The 23,788-nt window shown below is 40.0% G+C and overlaps 1 protein-coding gene and 1 long non-coding RNA gene across 2 annotated transcripts in view; one reads left to right on the top strand and one right to left on the bottom strand.

Moving 5' to 3' along the window:
- Positions 1-23,788, bottom strand: part of MACROD2 (mono-ADP ribosylhydrolase 2) — a 1,989,932-nt gene that overhangs the window by 1,058,206 nt on the left and 907,938 nt on the right. The window lies entirely within an intron of this gene.
- LOC132438648 (uncharacterized) lies at positions 15,508-21,927 on the top strand. The gene is made up of 3 exons (XR_009522209.1): positions 15,508-15,771; positions 17,369-17,397; positions 21,809-21,927. It is a non-coding gene; the product is annotated as an uncharacterized lncRNA (long non-coding RNA).

Below are 23,788 nucleotides of genomic sequence, written 5' to 3'. Positions count from 1 at the left end.
TTTGGAAAACCGGAAATAACAATTGTTCCTTTAGAAATCAAAGGAGGATGCTGGCCTCAGAACTCCCTAGGTTCTAGCCTTTAAAGCTATTTTCTTGAGAGAATTCTGTGCGAGAACTGCACATCTGATGGGTCAGAGCACTTTCTCTTTCTCCTTTATAACTTTATTAAGGAATGAATACAGCTTACTCTTCAAGGGCATAACTTTACAGGAGATAAAGACCCTTCACACTTTATGGCAAGGTCAAAGCTATCCTAAAAATGACCAATGAACCCAACAAATTCTTGACTCAGAGGTCCAATTTAACTGCTTCACCATCTCATTTAAAAATAAAATGGCTAAGCCTTCTTTTTCTGGTCTATTATTTATTAGATTTCAATAAAGAAGCTTTGCTTTTCATTAAAATTTTGTCACAAACTGCCCCATACTGTGCCTTTCCCTTGTAAAAGGCATTTTCAATTTCTCCCTCCTTTCTTGAAAAAAGAAGTGATTTTTGTCTCTTTTCTTGCTGCCAGTCTCTCCAAGTCTAATTTAAAGAAACCAACCAACAGAACTACTTCCTTCTCCCTCTATCTTAAAGAAATATGCAAGAAGTACACTTATTTATTTCTTTTTTAGCAGAAATTCACGTTCCTTCAAACAGGAGGATTTTAGATACCAGATCTCACAATTCCCTGTTTGTGAAGACTTACATAAAAAAAAAATCACTTTTAGGTGCACAAGCACAGTATAAAAACGAATATATACGTACATGATATGAAAAAAACATGTTCTCTCTGATGATACATGGTACAGAAAGATCTAGCAAATACTATAAAACTCAGCTAACAAAGATTGTACAAGTAAGCAAGAAAACTTTGTAATTGATACTAATGTTCTGAGTTAGAGACATGTGGGTTGCCTTTGAAGGAAGACAGTACTGGGATTAATGACTTAAATATTAATAATCTGTTTTCTGCATAAGGTCAATTTAGGAAGAGAGCAAATTCAGAAAACATAACTACAGTCCACAATCTCAACTTCAAATAAACTGGAAATATTATAATATTCAAGACCTGCTTCTGAGCATAGTTCTTAACACCAAAACACAATTTTAGTACCAGATATGAATTACATTTCTTTTGAACTACTGGATGGCAACATTACATTCACTTTCATTATATTTGACCATGAACCTCAACCAGGGTAATCAAACAAAATCAGACCAATGTGAGACATACTCAGCAGATGGTGGGAACCAGGAAGCTAAATTTCCACTTCCCTTTGCTTGTATTTTACAAAATTATGCAAATTCCATGCCCAGTTAGTTAGCACTGGGACTGCAATCTGATAGTTTGATGACAGAGTGAAATTAATTTGAAACAAAGACAAATAGTAATTTGTGAAAATCATGCCCACACCTAGAGGAGGGCAGGATGGTGTGGGAGGGGCCTCTGAGATCGGGAATCCATTTCCAATCAAACCTTATTTCTCTACAACAGCTATTTTCCTTTAAGTTATGAGTAATGGACCTGGAACAAAAAGGACGAGAAGCCAGGCCTAAAATGGACAGAGGATACTTCATCCTCTGTCATGGAAAAAAAAAAAAAAACACAAGAGGAAAGATGGAGGAAGATAAGAGACATTGAGTGATGGTGCCAGGAAAGCAGGGGAACTTTTGTCCAATGTCTTCCTTCCTTTCAGGAAAGCCAAAGAGGTTATCTTCTGAGCACAGAGGATTGTCATGATTTCATGAACTTGGAAAATATGGGAATAGTTCTAAACAGCTGTGCTGGAGAAGTGGGCTGCTTAGGTGACCTTACTCACCATTTGGGTTTGTCTTGCCCAGTGTGGGGACCAATGCCACCCTCAGAGCCCTACAGCAGTAGCTACAAAAGCCAATCAGGAATGACAAACGTGCAGCACATGTGCCACGCTCCTCGCTTACCTCAAGCAGGTGACAGACATTATGAATCAAGCATGACATCCTTCCTCACTGAGCTGAGGCAGAGCCTCAGAATCTTTTTCCTCACAGTGCCCCAAGCAGCCATTACTGATTGATCAAGGAGGTACCTGAGATGAAACTTAGTCACCATTTTTGAGCAAAGCACAAGTCTAGCTGTGGACTTGACTTACCCATAACAGGGCTCCTGCTTCTGCACCCGTGGAGAGTTACCTACTTGATACCCCAGCTCTATAAGGACTGGATATTTTGCTCCTGAACTTCAATTCCTTTATGTACAGGGATCTGATACCTCCTCTGAAACCTCCTAGACAGCAGCCATGGTTCCAGAGCTGGCCCATTCGTGAATTCCACAGACCACTGCGGTAAGTCAAGGCTCAAACACTCCACCCCTGTAATCTACATGCTCAAGACTCATGCCCCAACTGACTACCACTGATACATAAAGAAATCTGATGATTGTTGGGTTACACTAGTTCTCCATGTACAAGCTTGATACTGGAGGAAGGTACACTAAATTGAAGCAGTTGCCTAGTGACCTTGCATAAAAAGCCAGACCCAGTAAACCAGTTAGTCGTCCTTAGCCTTTCCATGACTTCCAAGTTTGAGGACTATAGCCTGAAAGAGCAGATTCTCCTGGCCACTAAAACATTATCCATAAAACAGGCCTCCAATTGCCCTGGGGCCCAGGAAATATCTCTCGGAATAAAAGAAGCTACCTCTCTCCAAATTCCAGACACTTCCTTTAGTGGAGACCCTGAAGTCCAGAGGTCATCAGGGGAGTAAGCTTAGAACAAGGGCCTTATTCCCCAGAGATCCTTGCGTCACCCTCTGAAACAATGAACCTAACACAATCATGGCTGTCAAAGTATAGCTACTGTAGTCCTGCCTATGTATGTCCCCAGCTCTTACTGGGCTTGCTGGTTCATTAATGGGACCAGATCCCTGGCTTTAGAGGGGTCATCCTTACTTTGTTAAAAGATTCCAGAATCCTAGTGTTTAAGCCCTGCCCAAGTCCCATGAAACCGTGGACTCAGTTCTCTCTTCTGAATCCTGGGATTCTGATCCAGTCATTCCCTTAGGCCCAGGTAAGATGGCCATGTCCCATAATAGAGGAGATTGGTAGAAGAATCATCTCCCCTGGACCAGAGGGAGTGTAAGGGGGTCCCTAACGAGCATCCAGTGTCTGCAGACAGTGTGAATTCTGGAAAACACAGCATGGGCCATTCGAGTAGCATGGAACGAAAGAACCCAACCTTGTTATGGTCCAAGTCTCAAGAGCCTTCTACCCCAATATGACCCCAACTCTTACTTCAGCCCTGTCCCAAGTTTTCAATAATTAGATTTTTCAGAAGCCGAGACATCAGGATCCAGTATGTCTCTGACTGCCAAGAGTTCAGCTGAGGTGACAACCTCACAGATGCTCAAGAAGGGACAATAGGTACAAATATGGTAGCACAGTAGAGTATTTGTCTTCATATGTACTTGAGTTGAAATAACAACTGTACCGTGTACTAACTCTGTGACCTTCACCACGTTGCTCGATTTCTCTGAGCTGAACAAGAGTAAAGTGGAAATTATTGTAAGAATATAATAGGGTCACGGAGAAGCTTGGAGGATTATGTATTAAGTGCTGGGCACATGACAGGCACTCTCAACAATCATACCTACCACAGCAGTCTTTTGCCCAAGTGTAAAATTAACATATAAGCGTGTTTGAGGCGTCGTGTTTGTCACATAATAGGCACTCAATTATACAGAGAGAGAAGAAAAAAATTAATGAATAAATGAATGAACCAGTCATGTTTGTTACCATGGGTGAGAGAATATTCTTTAAAAGCAGCCTAGCTCACCAGGCAGTCAGCTTACCCAAGCATCAGCAATACTTTTTATTCACTGTCAGGTGGATGCTTCAGCTGAAATAAGCAGTGACCTAAAATTATTTCTGAAAATCCATCCAATACACTTAAACTGTGATTTTTTTGACCCGTAAGTCACATCTGAACATTTACAGGAAACTCAATAATAAAACTCTGCCTTTGAAAGGGAGAAGGACTTCTTCAGAAAGTGGGTGCTCTGTGAGAGCAAGGTAATAACCTTCTTTTAAAGACGAATTTCTTCCACTAAATGATCATGTATTCTTTCTATGCTGAACTTAAATTGGAGTTAAAATTTTCAAACTCAGATGTGTATAAAGTTTTTATTTTTGAAAAGTCAATTCCCTTTGTAGGCACCCACACCTGAGTTTTGATTCTACAGAGAGAAAAAAAAAAAAATCTTTCTGGAACTAAAGTGAATGCTTTAGTTAAATGGAATACATGGTTAAATGTATGCCCAGGGGCAGAGAAAAGCCAGATCCCTAAGGCATAATTCTGATAGTTGCACTCAGGACCAAGTGTCTATCAGAGGGGAAAATGTGCATACTTTTCACAAATAAGTGACTACTGACCCTTCCATTTTAGGGTATCTCAGAATAGAGGAGAGAACACTTCCACCTGGAGGATTCCATCTACTCATACACTTGAAAGAATAGCACTGATTGTACACATAATTTGTTCTGTAATAATGCCAACCTGTTTTTCAGACTCCTAAAAGGAAGGTATGCTCCACTGACATGACTACAATTTGAGTCAAACGGTCCTGGTTTCAAGTCCCAGTTCTGTTACTTGGTAAAAGTTCTACCTTGGGCAAGGTCCTTAATACTGCAAAGCCTTAGCTTCTTAAATTTTCCCCTAGGGACTAGTTATTCTTTGCCCTCTGCCTGCATCCTGATGGATTCTCTACCCTGCTCTAGGCCCAGGGAGGCTGACTCAGCGGGCAGCACCACAGATTTAGCCAACCGAGGGCATCGGCAAGAGGTCAGAGGCGGGTCGATATTTCCATCAGAGCTCCTGGGAACAGTCCTAGTTGTTGTCACATGGATGCCTTTGCCACCCCGTTTCCCAGGCCATAGACTCACTGGAAAGATGAAAGGAGATGCTGTATGTACAGCACTTAGCAAAGGCCTGTCACAAATAATGAGTGACAGATGCCACCCACATTTGAAGCCAAAATAAGCAAGTGGTGTTCGAGAAGGGCCCACCGCTAGTTAAGAGGCTGATTGGAACAATGTACCACCAAGGCAAGGCAAGCGTTTCAGTTAAGTGCGAGGGGATGGAAACGTTTGGTTCATGGCCACTCCCCGCTCCCTTCAAGTATCTGTGCGCTGTCTGCTTCGCAATATGCCAACACTCCTCCGACAAAATCCAAGGGAAAGATTCTCTCTTGAAAAGTAGTCGGAGCACAATGAAATCTGCACCAACGGGACTGCAATCAGCGGTGGTGTGGGCACAGGGGTGTGACATGGGCTCTGTGCCGAAGGGAAGTGAGATTGAGATTGTGGCAGCCTGGTGACAGTCCTGTGCTGAGCTCCTGGAGTGACAGTTGCTCTGGGGTAAGCCAGTGAGCGGTTCCTTGAAAGTTCAGGATGTGTAAACCAAGAGAGAAAGTGTTGATGAGGTGTAGAATGCTGTATATGTGGGTGTAAATATCTGAGAGAGCTGTGAGTCAAGACAGGGATTCCTATTTTGTGGCACCTCGATAAATAGATACTGGGTCAGCAATGAGCCAAGGGGGTCATGGTTTAAAAATGTTGCCTGAAGGCTGAAGGAGCTCAGCCGCCTTCTGATCCTTGACCAAACTACCCAAGAGGAGTAGTGTGGAGTATGAATGCCTGGTTCAGTGCTTCTCAAAGTGTGGTCCCAGGGCCAACAGCATTAGCATTACCTGAGAACTTGCTAGAAATGCAAATTCTGGTGCCCCACCCAGACCTACTGAATCAGAATTCTGCAAGTGGGGCCCAGAGATCTGGGCTTTAATAAGCCCTCTGGGTGATTCTGATGCACATTCAAATTTGAGAACCACTGTCTTAGTACCAACGCCCTAGCACCAATTTATGTTATTACTATTAGTCACTGCTCGCTGCCCGTATTATGGATCAAGCACAGTGCTACTCCACCCCTTACTTGAATCATTGCACTTAACATTTACACCAGCCTTGTGAGGTAGATACTGCTGGTGGTCCCATTTATGGAAAGTAAACCGAGGCTCGGGGAGTTTGCAGAGCACACCAAGGACACACAGCCAGTCAATGACAGAGCCAGCAATTGAGCTATGCTGGCTTTCTCAATGTCTCGTCTCTTCACTTTGCTTCTCTGCCTCTACAGCAAAGGAAGATACATCCTTGTAAGGCAAGATGCATTTTTTAAAGAGGTACATTTTTTGAATTATGTGAACCTTTTCTGCAAGACAACAGAAGTTATTCCCCAGCTTGCTCTGTGAAACTGGGAGCTGCCTTAACAGGGAACTCCCACCAACTCCAAGATGTGCTTTACTCACAGAAAAGCACAGAGATATTTAGGAGACAGGGAAGGGGCTGAGCCACGGATCTGGCGGCCAGATATATGGCCATCTGGAAGGGATCAAACTTGCACAAGCTTTTGAGTTGCCCAAATAAATGTCTTCTTTGTCTCCACCAAAAAATAGAAAAAAAAATATATATATATTTATATACACTTATCTACATATAACAAAGTACACATTGCCCATAATTATAACAGCAACTGGGAGAGAACATAAATTTGGATCTCTTACCTCCCCTCCAAAATGAGATCAGACCAAATACAGTGAATTATTTTTAAAAAAATTGTTTTTTTAAAAAGGAGTTTCTATGAATTACTATTTGGAGTGTGCTATTATCTGCCCACTATGAAGCACCTACATCATTTTCTCTACACCGATAAAACAAGGTCTACTTTAACCTGCAGGAAAGCAAAACAAAACAAAATTCAACAGGTACCGACCTTACAGTGATCAATGGCTTATTACCATATTTTTACTTTAACATATTAAAAAACACCTCAACGTAAAGTAAAAAGCCTGCTTCGAAAATTATATACTATCATGTTCGTGAAACATCAAGCAGAGGAAAAGTAAAATAAAAAAATAAATTTAAAAGAGAGCAGGTTAACACTCTAATTAAGCAACTCTAAGTGTGGATTTATTTTCATGTAGGATTAATTAGCCTAATAATGATATTTGTATTTATTCTGAGCAATATCTGGGAGAAAATATTTAAGCTCAATTTTTTGTGACATATATCCTTTTATAAAGATATGAATATATATATGCATTTAAATATATATATGTTAAAAAAGGGACAATGATTAACAAAAAAATATTCTAAACAAATAAATACTTACTTGAAAAAAATTAATTTGCATTTATTCCAGAACATTCATTAAGTTCACATTTTATGAAATTCCTAATGAAATGCAGATAAAATTTATCAATAAGAATTAGAGCATTAATAACAAATGACACTGCCATATAAAGCAATCTGAAAAATCTATTTGGATAATTTAAAAATACCCAAATAGTGAGCTAGTGAGCCTACTTTTTTGTTTTACAAAAGGATAATTCCACATACTTTGTTATGATACGAAAGTCCTGTGCTTATTTGCATGCCCTTCAGTTTTTGCCCCAAACTCTTTGAAGACATTGGGTTCATCTTGCACATCTCCAGATACTGAGGAGTTCCTAGGAAACAGCTTTGTAATTGGTAGACTAATATATTTATTGTATTAAATTCTGTTTCTCAGACTAAGGTGATATTACTCAGAGAGGGAGGGGCACAAATGCAAAGGTTGCCAAGTTCAGGAAGATGATATAATGAGTGAAGTGGGCTGGGTGGTGAAATGGAGGATCATATCTTTTCTAAAGGGGTCAGCCATTACTCAGTTCCAGGTGATTGTCTTTGGACGAGAATGCTTGTCCAGTGTTTCCTGATTTTCTGATTTTTTTCAAAGAAAAAATGGCAATTAGGACTTCAAAGAGAAATCTCCCAAGTTGTAAAGACTGGCCACAAATACAAAATTGCTCTTTAAAGTATAGCTTATTAGTCTGGGTTTGGGCCTAAATACAAACCACCTGAAGATATTCCAGGAGCAGTGGGTTTAATAGAAGAATTAGGGTTTACACAAATGATGGGCAACTGGAGAGGATAAAGGTCAGGAAAGTCATGCGGAAGTTCTGGAAAGCTGCAGTCAGAGGACAAGGAGGTGACCTGGAGACCTCTTCCTGAAGCACCAAAGTGGTGGTTCCCAAAGGCTTATGGGGAGGCTGTTCTGCAGTCTCTGGAAGGATTCCACCAGTGGTCACCATCTGCAGCAGTGAAGTGAGTGGTTCTCAAGCCACAAAGCCACCAGGAATCCCACATCTGCCCACACATCCGGCTTGTCTTTTGCCTACCAGTTCCCACACCAGTTCTCATGGGCAATCTAGAATCCCAACCATAAAGGAAAGAGGATCCTGGGGTATGTGCTTCTTGATCCAGAGCAACTGACTATAAAGGAATAGCATACAAGGATGCTTTAGGGGATGATAAAACTGTTCTGTATTCTAATTGTGATAACCCAAGCTATATATGTGTTAATTCACAAAACTGTGTACCAACAGAAGTTAATTTTGCCATATGACAGTAAATTACTAATTATAATAACACTAAAACATCAAGAAAAAAAGAACATAACTTTTTGTATTTAAATTAATGAAGTACATATACTCTGAGATATATAGAACTTGTAGCTGAACAATACCACCTGGGGCCTTATAGAAAGTCAGGAACAGGCGGAAGGTAACAGTGGCAGGTGCCTTTAAACAAATCAAGGAACATAATCCACTATTAATATCTAGATGTTGGTCCTTCACGAAGGTAAATAATCCTGTTCAAAACTGCACCAGGGGACTTCCCTGTGGCGCAGTGGTTGAGAATCCGCCTGCCAATGCAGGGGACATGGGTTCGAGAACTGGTCCGGGAAGATCCCACATGCTGCGGAGCAACTAAGCTGGTGCGCCACAACTACTGAGCCTGTGCTCTAGAGCCCGCGAGCCACAACGACTGAGCCTGCATGCCACAACTACTGAAGCCCACACGCCTAGAGCCCATGCTCCGCAACAAGAGAAGACACCGCAAGGAGAAGTCCGCGCATCGCAACGAACAGTAGCCCCTGCTCGCCGCCACTAGAGAAAGCTCGCTCACAGCAAGGAAGACCCAACACAGCCAAAACTCAATCAACCAATCAATAAATAAATTAATTAAAAAAACAAAACAAAACTGCACCAGGAGCATGTTTATTATACGAGAAGATATTTCTCATACAGCAATTACTTTGTTTAGGGGAAAATCAGTCAAATGCTCTTAATCCCAGTCATGATTATAAAAAGTAGACATTGAAAGTATAGTAGAAAACAAACTCCATTTTGACAAAAGACCGCTCTGTGACTGGGGAACAATATGTATCAGCCATTATTATGAGACAATTAAATAGAGCGACTAAACTCAAAAGGAAAAACAACTTATAAAGCACTTGCTGTGTCTACCTGTATTTTAACTTGGATAAAAATCCAAAGGATAAAAAGAGAAAAAAAATCTGTATTAAGGGCTTCCCTGGTGGCACAGTGGTTGAGAGTCCGCCAGCCGATGCAGGGGACGCGGGTTCGTGCCCCGGTCCGGGAGGATCCCACATGCTGCGGAGCGGCTAGGCCCGTGAGCCATGGCCGCTGAGCCTGCACGTCCGGAGCCTGTGCTCCACAACGGGAGAGGCCACAACAGTGAGAGGCCCACGTACCACAAAAACAAACAAACAAACAAACAAAATCTGTATTAAGTTGCTTTGGCAAAGCCTACACAACTTGCGTAAAAATGTATATTGTTAAAATTGCTTCAGTGTAGACATTTAATATACATAAAGTCTGTTTTAATGATTCATCTTATCTACATCCTCACTTGTGATAATACTGTCTCATCGGTTGCCTGCCACTCTCTCCCCCTACACCTCACAAGTATCAAGTCAAAATTCAGCACTTGGTTGATGTAGACAAAATCTTTCAATTCAAGCCTGCCTTACACATACTGGAGCACTTTTCAACTGTCACTTCAGAATGTCACTGATTAGCATGCAAAAGCCTTATTTAATTTCTTTATTTCTTTCCAGGGAAAAGAGGTTAGAAACAGCTGTCATTCAGGTGATGAATACAAGCTGCCAGCCTTTGAAAGAGCAGGTGAAATAGTTGAGGTTGGAATTAATTAGCATTTAGAAAACCCCCATACTGGACTGTGCCCTGGCAAGGAAATGGCTGTCCTTCTTTGCAAATGATTTCACCTATTAAAGTAGTCTGGGTATAAGGCACTGTGCAAACATACAACCAAAACTGTGAACCTTCAGAAACAAAATAGTTTTCTGTTCTTTTGAAAAATCGAGGCTCATACACGTAAATCTAAACGTAACATCCAGTCAAAAGTCACACGTGGGTAGACAACTAAGCCTTTTTAAAGATGACATTCAGGGGCTCAGGATGATCTCAGGCTTGCCTGCGCCATTCAACAGTAACATCTGAGATTGTCCTCAGTGCTGATCACACAATGGCTCTGAAGCCATTTGATTTGCAACACACCATGAGAGGAAGAAGATTTTCGAAAAGAAACCTCTCCCTGACCACACCTTCTGTTTGCTTTCAGTTTCCTTAAGGTCATACTCTCAGAGCACATCTAACATCTTACCCTCACCCCCACAAAGAAAAAAAGACAACTCTTCTTCTCTGTTTCAGAACTGCACTGTATATATTAAGTCTTAACAACTGGACGTTTAAAACAAGCCATTGTAAGTCATATGACATTTAATATATAGGATTCTAAAAGCAGGACAAAGATTGATACCAGATACTTAGTGAAAGGTAGTAAGTGACCTCCAGGAGTAAGAAAAAGCTGTGCATTGTCGGAGTGCCCACAGAAAACCAGGATGGTGATGCTAATTAAAAAGCTCATTATTATTGCCTGGAAGGCAAAAGTCAAAACAAACGGTTTCCTTACCTCAAACCAGGCCAAAGTCAGGGCAGAGGTTCTGACTGTGATGATGATAAGCCTCTGTTTTGATAATGTAAGAGGTCTGAGTCTTCTTTATTCACAAGAAATTTCTTCTGAGAATCAGAACTAATTACGAAATGAAACACTTCATACAAGGCAGGAAGAATTGCTTTTCAGAGGCCCGAATGAATCCCTATTTTGCCCTACAGTTACACCACCCCCCACCAGCTCTTCCCCTCCACCTGCACACACCCACCTCCTACCATCTTTCTGATGCTTTCACCCACTACTTCCACCCCCCCTCCCAGCCCTTACTAGGTCTCTAACCCCCCCACCCCCCATATCCTAGACCTCCTCCTCTAAGTGCACCAATATACCCTCCTACCCAGATCTCTCCATTAGCTCCATCCTTATCCACCCGCTTCTCCGTCTGCCTTTTTCAGCACTAAGCACCTCCTACTTTGCATTGTTTGATATTTATTTACTTAGCCTATCTTCCTTTACTTCCTTAAAGCTTCCTTTGGTAGCTTCCTTCTAAACCACGAAGTGGCAGCCTACATCTTTTTCTTTGGTTTATTTCCTCAGACTAAGTTGGGGGCAGGAGACCCTAAAACAGTGGGCCCTGTTCTCCAGGGCAGCTGGTGAGGAGAGGGAAAGGAACACTTGTTCTGATGTAACCACGTCGTCAGGGTCCCCTGGCTGTTGGCAGGAGGAGCAGGCTTCCTCACTGCTTGTGGGCAACAGCGGCCTTCACAGCCCTGGGACCTGCCAGGCCTCTTCCCCAGGGCTCTCTCTGTGATCTGATTCACTCTCTGGGCAGCAGAAAAGGGCCAGGCAGACATGGATCTACCATGAAGCCAATTAGTCTTAAGCTTCTGGGCCCTTCACTTGCATGGGTGAGGCCCTAGCAATTTTTTCTTTGCAATGTTGTGTTATTTTTCTTGAAGGGGGCCCTTGAAATTGTAGAAGCTTCTGGACCCACATAACTTGGATCAGCAGCCCCTGGAGGAAAGAGGTACCAATATTTGCTGGCAAGGCTTACGACCAGCAGTTTTTATGTGTTTGTTTTATTCTACTCTACTACAGGCACTAGTAAAGACGGACTGGCTAAAAGTGTGTGTAATATTTTTCAGGAGGTATTTGAAGAGGTGGTTTATGAGACCTAGAATAGACAAGGGTATTTCTTTACTGGTCAGCACAGAATTGACAAGGACAAGTCATGCAGAAATGGCCTCATGTCTTGTTTAAAGACTAAAGTGTCTTTCCTGTCTCCAGGCATTTGTACTTGATGCTCCCCCAGCTTGGAATGCTCATCCCCCAGATCTATGCAAGGCACATATCCATCTTCAAAATGTTTTTTACTGATGAATTTATTTATTGAATGTTTGTTTCCCCCACTAGCATGTACGCTCAAGAGGGCAGGGACCTCAACTGTCTTGCTCACTATGGTATCCCTAAGGCCTAGAACAGTGCCTGGCTCCTAGAACAATTACTATGTGTGGACGAAAGAAAGGAAGGATGAATAGGTGGATGGGTGGGTGGGTGGGTTTGGTGAATGTGATCTAGGCTTAGTATAATATTTACAAAGTCTACTCAGATAATTTTTTAGCACAACACAGAGAAATGTAAATAGTAAAGTTAATGCAAAACAAGTCAACCAATAATATAAAGAATATTACTGATGAATTCAGGGGTCTTAGCACTTTTTCTTCTCTGGAAGCCCGGAGGAATTCAGCATGATCCCTTCAATGACAGCAGTTCAACGGTGGTAGGGAGAGGATTCGAAAGGACAGCTTGGCAGACGGGGGTGAGATAATGAGGCTAAGAAAAGATCCCCAGGCAATTCTGATTTTCCACTCCACACTCCCACATCTAGCTACTGTGGAAGATCCTTGAATTTCTGGGAAAACTATAAAAGTGTCTAGTGGAATGTCACATACTTTGTGTTGAGGCTGTCGTATCAAGGGATCCCAGATGCCTGTGTTTCAACTGGCTACATTAGGGTCGCCTAGGGAATCAGAAACAACAAAAAAACATGTATGCATTCCTGGACCTCATCTGAGATTGACTGAAGCTCTGGGGCAGGCCTGAAAAATCAGTATATTAGAAATCTTTCCAAGAGGTTCTGAGAGGCAGCTCCTGGGTTTGAATGTGCTGTATGACCAAACTGGAATTCAAAAGGACTTTAACAGACTTGAAGAATGTGCCAAAAAAGACAAGATACATGTGATGCTGAAGTTTCGAATTCTCAGAATCTCTCTAAGGTACTGAAGAAGTTGAGATAAATACAGGACTGAAATTTCCAGTGAAAGAATAGGAAATCCTGCCCTGAAGGTATGTGTATATATGTATGTGTGTGTGTGTGTAAGTACAGGATTGGTAAAACTGCACCAAATATCTTACATTTGACCCACTCAGTTTGACCTCTTATTATCACCCTGCACCAAGCCTGGAGGCTGACCTAGATGGACCACAGCAGTGACTTCCCTTGCCCTCTGGCCTCTGGTCAGCCAACAGGGAGTCCCCTCAGGAGACTGGAGGAAGGGAGGAGAGTGAGGTCTGGGCTTTCATTCCCTGAGCCCTCTCTGTTGGAGGTCTGTCTTCAACTGAAGGTCACAGGCCCTCTACATGATTCTCTCCCTCCAGAGAGTCCCTTTATTAAACATTTCAAGTTTTCCTAATTTGAATGAGTCATTTGCTTTTTGTTGATACTATGATTGATACAGATACCTAATCTAATGGAAAGGCAGGTTGAAAGTAGATAGGTTATGGCTTAGTTGCTGCTTTTAAAAAAGCTAATGAGAATTCAGCCCTCTTATATTGTCTCAATATGTATCTAGAATCAGGTGTAAGTCCCATGGGTGTACACATCTGGTCTCACCAGAGGTTTAGGTCCATAGGGAACTTTGACAGCCTGGAGGGGCCAGAAGGGCAGTCAGATGGCTGGTCAGATGGGTACATTTCTGAGCTCACCTGCCTTGGTAACACTACAACATGCTGCAAGGGGCAGCAGTACATAGTGGCTATGAGCAGGGACTCTGGGCTGGATTAACTCCTGGCTCTGCTACTTATGAGTGGTACAACCTTAGACAAGTTATTTCACCTCTCTGAGTTCCTGAGCTGTTTCCTTAACTGTAAAGTGGAAATTAATAATAATAATAATAATACCATCTCTCTCATAGGTTATGAGGATTGAATGAATTGCCACCTATAAAGCACTTAAAACAGTTCTTAGCACAAAATAAATATTCTATACATATGTTTTAAATAAATAAAATAAAAATTCTCATCCCCATTGTGCAAATTTCAGAGAAAACCAGCATCTTCCAGAAAGAAAAGTGGCTTACGTTATTTTTTTTCTATAAATAGCCAGGTATTTTTAAGTGGCTAAATATTTTCTGCAGAAATTAGTTTTGTCTACAAAGGACCATTAACTTATAGATTATGACATTAAGAGTTTGAGACATGGAACCACTTACAACAATTGAAACTTTAAAAATATTTTAGAGGTTAAAAATTCTCATATTTTATTTCTGGGCTAAAATGCAGAGAATGCAGTTTGAAAGAGACACTGCTAGCATTTTAATGATCTACACCAGCCCCATCCATGTTGCCACAGATCATGATAGTGTGCTCTCTGCTTACATGATTGTAAGAAACCTGAATGAGACTTCAAATTTATCCGAAAAGGATAGTACTTTCCAGCATGGATAAAGAATTGTATTAAAGTTTAAGGTTTCAAAAGCCATGAAGCCTGATGTTGACAACTGTGACAATGCTCACTGAAGGAAAAAAAAAAAAGAAAAAGGCAGTCGTGTCAGAAGAGAATTTCTCTCTGAAAACTACTCATTCTAATCTATCAATATTAATTTAAAAATCCAAACAATTATGTTTGTATAATTGGCATCATATTTTAATGTAGCTAAAATTATAGTTATATCATTTTCCATCTTTCATTATCATTCTCTCTGTCATTTAATCTTCAACTCTAAATGATCCTTTGAGGTCATTTGGAACTGAAGAACACAAACAGTCCCTGACTTACGATGTTTGGACTTAACGGTTTTTCAACTTTGTGATGGTACCAAAGCTATTTGCATCCAATAGAAACCATGCTTCAAATTTTGAATTTTGATCTTTTCCTGGTTTAGTGATCCTCTCTCGTGATTCTGGGCAGTGGCAGCGAGCCACGGCTCCCGGTCAGCCACTCGATCCCAAGGGTGAATAACAGGTATACTGACAACCATTCTGTTTTCCACTTTCAGCACAGTACTCAATAAGTTACATGAGCTATTCCACTCTTTATTATAAAACAGGCTTTGTGTTAGATGATTTTGCCCACTGTCAGCTAGTGTAAGTGTTCTGTAACCTAAGGGGATCTGAGCTAAGCTCTGATATTCTGTAGATTAGGTGTATTAAATGCATTTTCAGCTTAAGATATTTTCAATTTATGATGGATTTAGTGGGCTGTAATCCCATTCTAAGATGAGAAAGATACAGAATGGAGGTGTTTGTACAGACATCCATGTTTCAAGAAGAAAGATGGATGACTTTTAAAAGGTTTTTGTGTTTATGCATCAAAAGGGAAGGAAGGAGTTGTACCTATTGGAGAGAAAGAGTAAAGAGAGCCAGGTAATGTGAATGGTTAGGTTTTCCAGTCTTCCTGTGCCCAAGGCATGACTCCTGCTTAGCTGAGGGTCGGTGTCATGGCCGTTCTTCCAGCTCACTTCCATTCGCTGGAACAGAACAGTGGTTCTAAATGAAAAAATCTTAGCTGTGGGTGATATCTGCAGAGCCCCTGACAAGAACTTCCAGCAACTCCATTCCCTCAAGGAATGAGGAACATCATATAAGAGCTGTGCCAATGCCTGGTCCTCTCCTTCCCAGAATCAGGGGCAGCACCAGTTCCAGGAACTTATCCTACCAGGTAAGACCCTAGATTATTAACCGCTCTCTCAGTTCTTCGATATTTTTAATTGGGAACATTTAATAAATAATTGGAAGCTATGTGGAATGTATTTACTCATTTATATTTATTTTAAAAAAATTATTTGAAGTGCACTTAAAACTTTTTACAGTGTGTCTCCCAAAACTTACCACAAAGTTTCTTAGAGAAAATTATATTTTCTCTGTGTGTATACATTTCCTGGTTGCCTCCTGATTTTTATTGTGTATTAGAAAATGTTCAGAATTCTATAAGAATAGAGACTTCATCTGTCATTTCTGTGACTCCAGTGCCTAGAACAGTGCCTGGGATGTGGTAAGTGCTCCATAAATACTTTTTGAGTGAATAAAAAACCAATATGAACAGAAACTAGAAATGCTGAATACTAATATGGGGCACTAGCTCTGAACAAGGCCCATGGAACGTACTTGACAAACATCAGCTCCATCTCCCAACACTGTTAAAAGCTAGGTTCTGTTCACATCCTCGTCTTACATATGAAACCACTGAGCTAAAGAGAAGGTAAGTAACTTGCCTAGGATCTCACAGCTTAGAAATGGAAGATCTGGAGTTGAACCTGGATAGCTGAAAGCTAGAATCCAAGCTCAGAACCCCACAGCTAATACGAATGTTGCTAATCCCTACTCTCTTTTTTCCCCATTCAAGTAAACACTTAAAAACTCAGATATGGCTTTTTATACACTGATGGAAAACGATTCTATGTTGACAACAAAGTTTGTGAAAACCAGAAATGTAGTGACTACAATTATTTTCATTTACATACAAACGTATTTTCACTTACATACAAACATACTTACATACATACAAACATACATATATAAAGCACTTACTGATAAGTATAAAAATTCAACAATTAATTTCTCTCATTTTAAACCCCCTCATGAACCTCCCTTACTTTCCCCCTAAGAGGATCGGGTAGCAAAGCAAACCAAACAAAATCATGCCTTGAAGCGTAAGCAATTAATGTGGCTGGCTGAAGCTAATGGAAAGCTATTTTTTAAAAACAGGAAGAGTGCTCTTAAGGTATTTTTAGATGTGAAAATAATGTCAGTGTCACTTATTACACATACTTCAAATCCAGTTTTGTCACAAAATGGAGAGCCTTCAGTGAATTTGAGAAGAGGGGCTTGAGAATGTGGCCCACATTATATGTTGATTTTTCCATGGTTGTTTCATACAGACAACATCCTTCAGAGAGCTGCCCCTTCTGGCAGGTGGCATCATGCACGCACATGACTCATATAGGATGGTGGGGACTTAGCACCCATGCTTTGGCTTTAAGCACCTTTAAAACATTCCCAGCCAGGCTGGCAGGAGACCTGAATTTTAATCTCGGCTTTGATACTAACTAGCTATGTGATCTTGTGCAAATCACTTAACTATTCCTTGCTTTGGTTTCTGCAAAGTTGGATTAGGTGACTCTTAGATACCTTCCAGAACTAAAAATATCTTTCAATTCACTACATTTTAAAGATTTTATTCTTAGTAAATTCTAAGTCCTAACTTACGATTATCTATATCTCTAATATCTTTTTTTTTTTTTTTTATGTTTCACAAGTTTGTTGACAAATGAACAGAAACATTTTGGTAAGTGACCTACCAGGGTTTCTTAGGGTTTGGTTACTTGGCAAGGCTGTAGGCCTGTGAGGACAGAATGCTTATTCTGCACCTACATTGTCATGAAGCCCAACTACTTCTGGATCTGATGGGATGGTGGCATAAAATGGTGACATAACAACACTCCTGAGCTCTTACAGCCTGTGGGCAAGACAATGCATAAATGTGTCTACCCAGAATTAGCATAACATCCATGTTTCTGCTCAACCTAGGAAATCCAGTTTTTCTTTTGGGTGCCATGGATGTCAACACAGAAAATGCGGGGCATCATAAGAATGGACTCAGATTAAAGGGGTCTGGGGGCAACAGCACTGTCTAGCCATTCCTGGGTTAACAAGTAAAGTTGATCCCCAGCATTTTGCAGAGTTGATTACATAAAACCTGGGTACCTCAAAGAGAATTTTGATCAAGTGCATAAGAAAAAAGCAATTATTTTCTGCAAATAGTAATAGAACTCCCGGAAAAAGAAAGTGACCTTCTAACATGGGCCAATGTAGAGTAAAAATAGCCAAGGTTTACAGACAGATTTACAGAACTTGGACAAGGCTGAGTCTAGAACAGAACAAAATGGAAATATTCCTTCAGGCATTCCTTAAGGAAATAGAACTAGACTTTAATATCTGAACCCATGGTACACCCACTGAAGTCTGTTTTGTATATTTACAGTTAAATTAATGTGAAATACAATGTACATAGTTCTTATTCCAAAGGAAAGGCTTGCTCATTCCTAACCAATGCTTTTATTACCTTTATAAAGTTCTGCATTACAAAATACCTTACAGAAGATATGGCTACACTTGGATCTTTGGACTAGATGAGTCCTACCTGTTTATTTTAGTAAAAACTCTAATGTCCAAGACAAGGAGTAGGGAAAACCAAGTAAGCAACTCTGGTCCTTACAGATCACTGACTCGGTAAGTCTCACTTCTGTCTGGGTGTGCTTACATTTTTTAAAAAATAATGCACAGTAGTCAGATGTACAGATAATTGCAACAGCTGTAATACCTTTCAGTCCAATCCCATCAGTGGCAGATAAGGACAAGTGGTTTAATCAGCAACCTTTACAACTTACTTTCCAGCTTACTTTCACAGCTATAGGACAGAAGATAAAGAGCTAAAAACCGTATTTCTCATGTTGCCTTAGGGCTGGCATGTAATATGGGTCCCCCAAGAAGATTCAACTGCGTGAATCTTGAAGATGAAAGTAAACAACATAGTGTATCAGCTGCATGAAAGGATGGCTCTTTAAGAAAGCATGGTGGCAGAGTATTTAGTTCTTTTAAGGAGCTGTGTCAGAGTACCTAAACCTTAATGTAATATGTGTCAAGATCTGGGTTGTAGCAGCAGTGGTGGTTCTGCTCAGACACTCCGTGTTGCAGCTGAACATTTTTCAAGTTATGTCATCCTTGGCTGTATTATTCTCTGCCTGAACTATACAGAATGGATTCTGTAGTAGGCAACCAAGTATGCTGATGACATATGGTCTATGCTGTGGTCTTCCTTTTCCCTGCTTCTTAAAGCTCTATCCTCTGGCAGGACCAGCTGTAATAACTTTTTTTTTCTCCTTTTACTTTACTTCAGAAGACAGTCTCTTACCTTAAGATCCACCTACACTATATCTTGGGAAGTATATCTTAAATGGGTAGAAAAGGCAAGATTCTACTGAAACTATTTTATATATCTCTATATAATATATAAATACTATATATATTTATATGTACAAATATATAAGGTGAATTTTCTTTTTCAAATAATATATAATATATATGGCTTGATGAATATCCAAGAAATTGAACACTAGGAGCTTTTCTCCCACAATAATGCAAAGAGTGAACTGACAATAACAGTAGGTATTTTATTAAAATCCACATTCACTGGAATCACAAAAAGCCCAATATAATTATCACCAATCTGGTAAAGCTGTGAAGTTAGTTAATTTTATTTCTTGAAGCATTCAGAATGTTTCAAGTAAACTCTTATAATGAGCCATTGCCTTTGTCTTTTTTTTTTTTTTCCCCTCCCTTTTCCAGCCCACATAAAAATGACAAACACAAGATATAGCAGGCTAGAGCTTTTTTCCCCTCCTCGGGAAGAAAAATATTCATGTCAATTGAAAGAGTTGAAATTGCATCCAGCAGTTTGGGTTGGCTCTAATTTCAACCTCCTGTGATATTCCACTCTTATTCATTCAAGTAATCTCTCTGGCATGGCAATACTAGGTTTGTCTTTTTCATATAATTTTTTGGAGCTGCATGAGCATTCAAACATCCTGCTTCCTTTAAAAAAATATACTTCAAAAACTTCTCAATTAATAAAAATAGTGAAAGACACCCTAGTACTACCTATAGAAAACTCTAAATTGAGGCAGAATTGTGAAGATGGGAACCAGAAAGATAGGGAAAAGAAAACTAACACCACCAAGTGGCTACTTGCCTTACTGATTCAGATATGTTGTTTTATTTGTGAGAAGCCAAATAACTTGTCCAAATTCACAGTATACCACAGAGATAAGACTGGAGCCCAGAACCGTCTGTCTCCAAAGTCATTTCCATTAGACTCACCACAGCTGTCAGGAACATGTTTCATAAATCCCTGTGAATCCGACAATGGATAAATCCTGTCCTGTATCTCTCCCTTTGCATCTCCTCCAATGAGGTACACCAAGACATCTTGTTCAGAGAATATAATTTAAGATACATGGTCAAATAATCAAATGCAAATACTGCTGTACAATAAATGTAAAAGGTCATGTGAACACAGCAGAGAATGTTGTCATACTGTGTGCAGAAGGAAGATTGGCAAAGCACGTTCCATACTACGAATCACAAATCTCTGAATGACCAGGGTTTCTGGGGAATATAATAGCTCAAAAGTCTCATGTGCAAAGAACCTTATAAGTTAAGCCTTCTATGTGTATCCTGCCAACTTCCAACAGGGGAAATGTCATTTTCCTTTGTAAAGATGATGACACAGGCAGAACCAATGGACAGAGACAGAAACATGTAATGGCCTTTTAAACACTGGCACTTTGATGATTAAGTCGTGCCATCAGAAAATTCCCCAAATTTTTCATTGCAGAACAGCATTCAGGCAATCAGGCACAGTGGATAAAGTAATCATTATGTGTAACCCCTATGTGAGGCTAATTTTCTGAAGCTAAGATCAATCTGGGGCAGTAAGTAAGTAAGGTGAGTTTTGTTTTTTTTTTTCCCCTGGATTTATTATCCCTGTAGCACCACAATGTTATATAACAGAAGACTAAAAAGTATAAAGAAAGCATTTGGAAATGGGCATAAATTCAACCAGAACTGTTAACTCCCATATATCGAAAGGGCAAAAGGAAAAACCCAGAAGAGCTTATCCTCTGGTGAATACAGGATACGGAAACAGATTTTCTCTAAAGATGGCAATAAAAGACCAGTACTACCTAGTTCCCACCACCTGCCTCATGAGGAGAAGTGAATAAGAAAAAAAAAAAAAAAAAAAAAAATGTGCCAACACATTATATTCAGAAGGGGAGCTATTTAACCCAACCTTTAAATATCAGAGTCTGAGGAGGCAAGGCATTTGAGAATATAAAGCATATTCCAGGCTGATGGTGCTTATTAGATTGGTAGCTTTCCTTTCAGCCTTCCTTATGTTTTTCATATCTGTTTTAATGCCAGTAACTTGGGACAAGCAGAGAACAGAAAGGGTGATAGAAAACACAGTAGCATTTTTGCTTTCATCTGTGTGTCTTCAGATCAGAGATTAGGCTCCAATTTCAGTCTAGGTGCTAGTGTCTGTTGAAGGAGAGTAAAGAGCCAGCCCCAAGAGCATATTTGCTTGAGTCTCCCTGTTCCCTACCCCAGAGAGTTCTGATTCAGACTGAAGTGCTAACAACTACATATAGAAGGGTGATGAGTCTGTCTCCACAAAGGATCTTAGATAAATGCTCTCATCTGCCCTTCCGTAGTTCATAATCACATCATTCTCATTCCTTTGATACTGCTTAGACTTTCTATATGTGTGATATTTAACTCTGCTTCCATCTAGTAGTATTTGTATGGTTTTATATTATATGCTTAAGTTTAAAAACAAAACATGATTTTAATTATAAACCAATTTCACGAAAACTAAAAATAGCCTTGATCTAATTTAAAACACTTTTACAGAAGTTGAAAAGAGACACAATCTATAAGGAAAATCAGCTCATCATGGTATACAATATATATGACCTAAAAGACTCAGAAGGGATTGCTCATAAGTTAGAACTTTTTTTTTTCTTTTAATGACCAACAGTCATAATCTCTTTCCAGACTGAGCACTGATGAGAAAATGCAGAGAAATATAAGATGAATCATTTTATACTTTTATGGAGATTCTCCTCTTTCTCCCCCAGTCTGAGAAATCCTGAGGCAGATGGCCTGTAATTCACAATGGTCCTGGAGGCCCATGCAATCACCCATCTTAGATGTTTCAACAAGATAGACCCCTGGAGTAAGTATGCAAAAGAAAAAAAAAACACGCTGTTTGCTCATCTCAGAGTTAAAGATAATTCTCAGATACTCTACTTCCTGGACAGCTCTGAGTTAATGTCATATTCTGGAGAAATTTAAGGTATTCTATAGCAAATTGGAAGCAGTTGCCTCTCCAGAGTTAACTCTGTCTGGGAACATCAGCCCCCTCCTCCTTGGCTCAGACTCTTCAGATTATTTATTTCCTGCCATATTTCCATAATTCATATCTCCAAATGAAAAGGGTGGGGGGGGGGGAACAAAGGAATCAATAGAAAAGGAACTGTTGGCTTAGGTTATCATGTAAACCTTAAAGAGAACATCACTTGCCATGGTAATTTATTCATTCATTCAAATAATATGTATTGACAGCCTGCTATATTCTAGAGGATACAGTACCAAATGTGACAGACAAAATCCCTGTACTCATAAAGCACACCTTCCAGTGGGAGAGACAGACAATAAACAAATTGAGCAATATGCCTGGTATGTCTAATGGCAATAAGATATAAAGACAAATAGGAAAAGGAGAGAACTATGGAATGACCAATTGTTGCTATTTTAGGTAGGGAGGCTATGGAAGACTATACTTACAAAGCTGAATTTTAGGTAGAAACCTGAAGGAAGTGGGGGAAGGAAAGAAAGAGATTTCCAGGTGATGGGAGAGGAAGATTTGTGAAGCTGGGGTGGAGTGGGTGGGAGGAAAACAGCAGGAGATGAGGTAGGGCCTTGTGGACTTTGTAAGGACTTGAATGAGACTGAGGATTCAATAGAGGGTTTGAAGAAGAGGAGGGACATGATCTGACTTACATTTTTCAAAGAATCACTCCAACTGCAACGTTGAGAATAACCTATAGGAGACAAAGGTCTGAAGCGAGGAAAAGATCAGGAGAATAGAGCAGTAAACCAAGTGACAGATGGTGATGATCAAGATGACTGGACCAGAGTAGAGTTAATAAAGTGATGTGAGAAATGATCAGATATTGCTTATATTTTGAAGGTAGAACCAACAAGATTTTCTGAGAAATTGAACATAGAAGTTAAGAGAAAGAGGGTAAAGATTTTAGCCTGAACTATGGAAGAATGGGATTGCCAAGGACTGAGAAGAGAAAAACTGGGAGAAGGTATGTATGGGTATATTCTGGAGGGTCAGCATAGTACTAAATAAGAAATTCTAATTTGGAGATGACACATTTCAGATGCTTATTACAGATTCAAGTGGCAATATTGAGTAGGCAGTTGAATGTACACGTCTGTAATTCAGAGGAAAGGTCTGAAATGAAATGTAAATTTATGATTTATTAGCATATAAAGCCCTGAGTTTAGCTGAGATCACCAAGAATGAATGTTGATAGGTAAGAATTCAAGGATTTAACCCCAGAGCTCTTCAATATTAAAGGGGCAGTGATACAAGTGAGAACCAGCAAAAGAGATGGAAAAGAACAGACAGCGAGGTAGGAGGAATCCAAGTGAGGAAATTGTTTCATGTGGGAGGAGCAATCAACTGTGTCAAGAGAGAACTGACAGTTGGCAACTGGGCTATAAGACAAGGATAAAGAAGAGCTTTTTAATCTCCAGCTCTGACCTTTCACTCAAAAGCAAAAGCTTTTGTAGAAATACCCTGCTCCCTTAGAGGAATGTCCTGCTTATACTTGTAACACTTAGGAAGCAAATTATTTTACTTAGACTGTATTGAAATTCTGTTGATAGTTCATGGTTTAAAATGAAGTCCCTAAACCATATGCTCAAAATACCCCCAGGATTTTATATTCTTTACTGGCTGAGGAAATTATTCAATAAAAGGAAATCATCTCAGTGACTGTGTTATTAGGAATGTAGTTTAGTGATTTTCCAGAAAGATGGAT

This window comes from Delphinus delphis, chromosome 15 (genome assembly GCF_949987515.2).
Source record: "Delphinus delphis chromosome 15, mDelDel1.2, whole genome shotgun sequence".
NCBI lineage: Eukaryota > Metazoa > Chordata > Mammalia > Artiodactyla > Delphinidae > Delphinus > Delphinus delphis.
The sequence above is the reverse complement of the archived record's forward strand: the minus strand, read 5'-3'. Positions and strand labels throughout refer to the sequence as shown.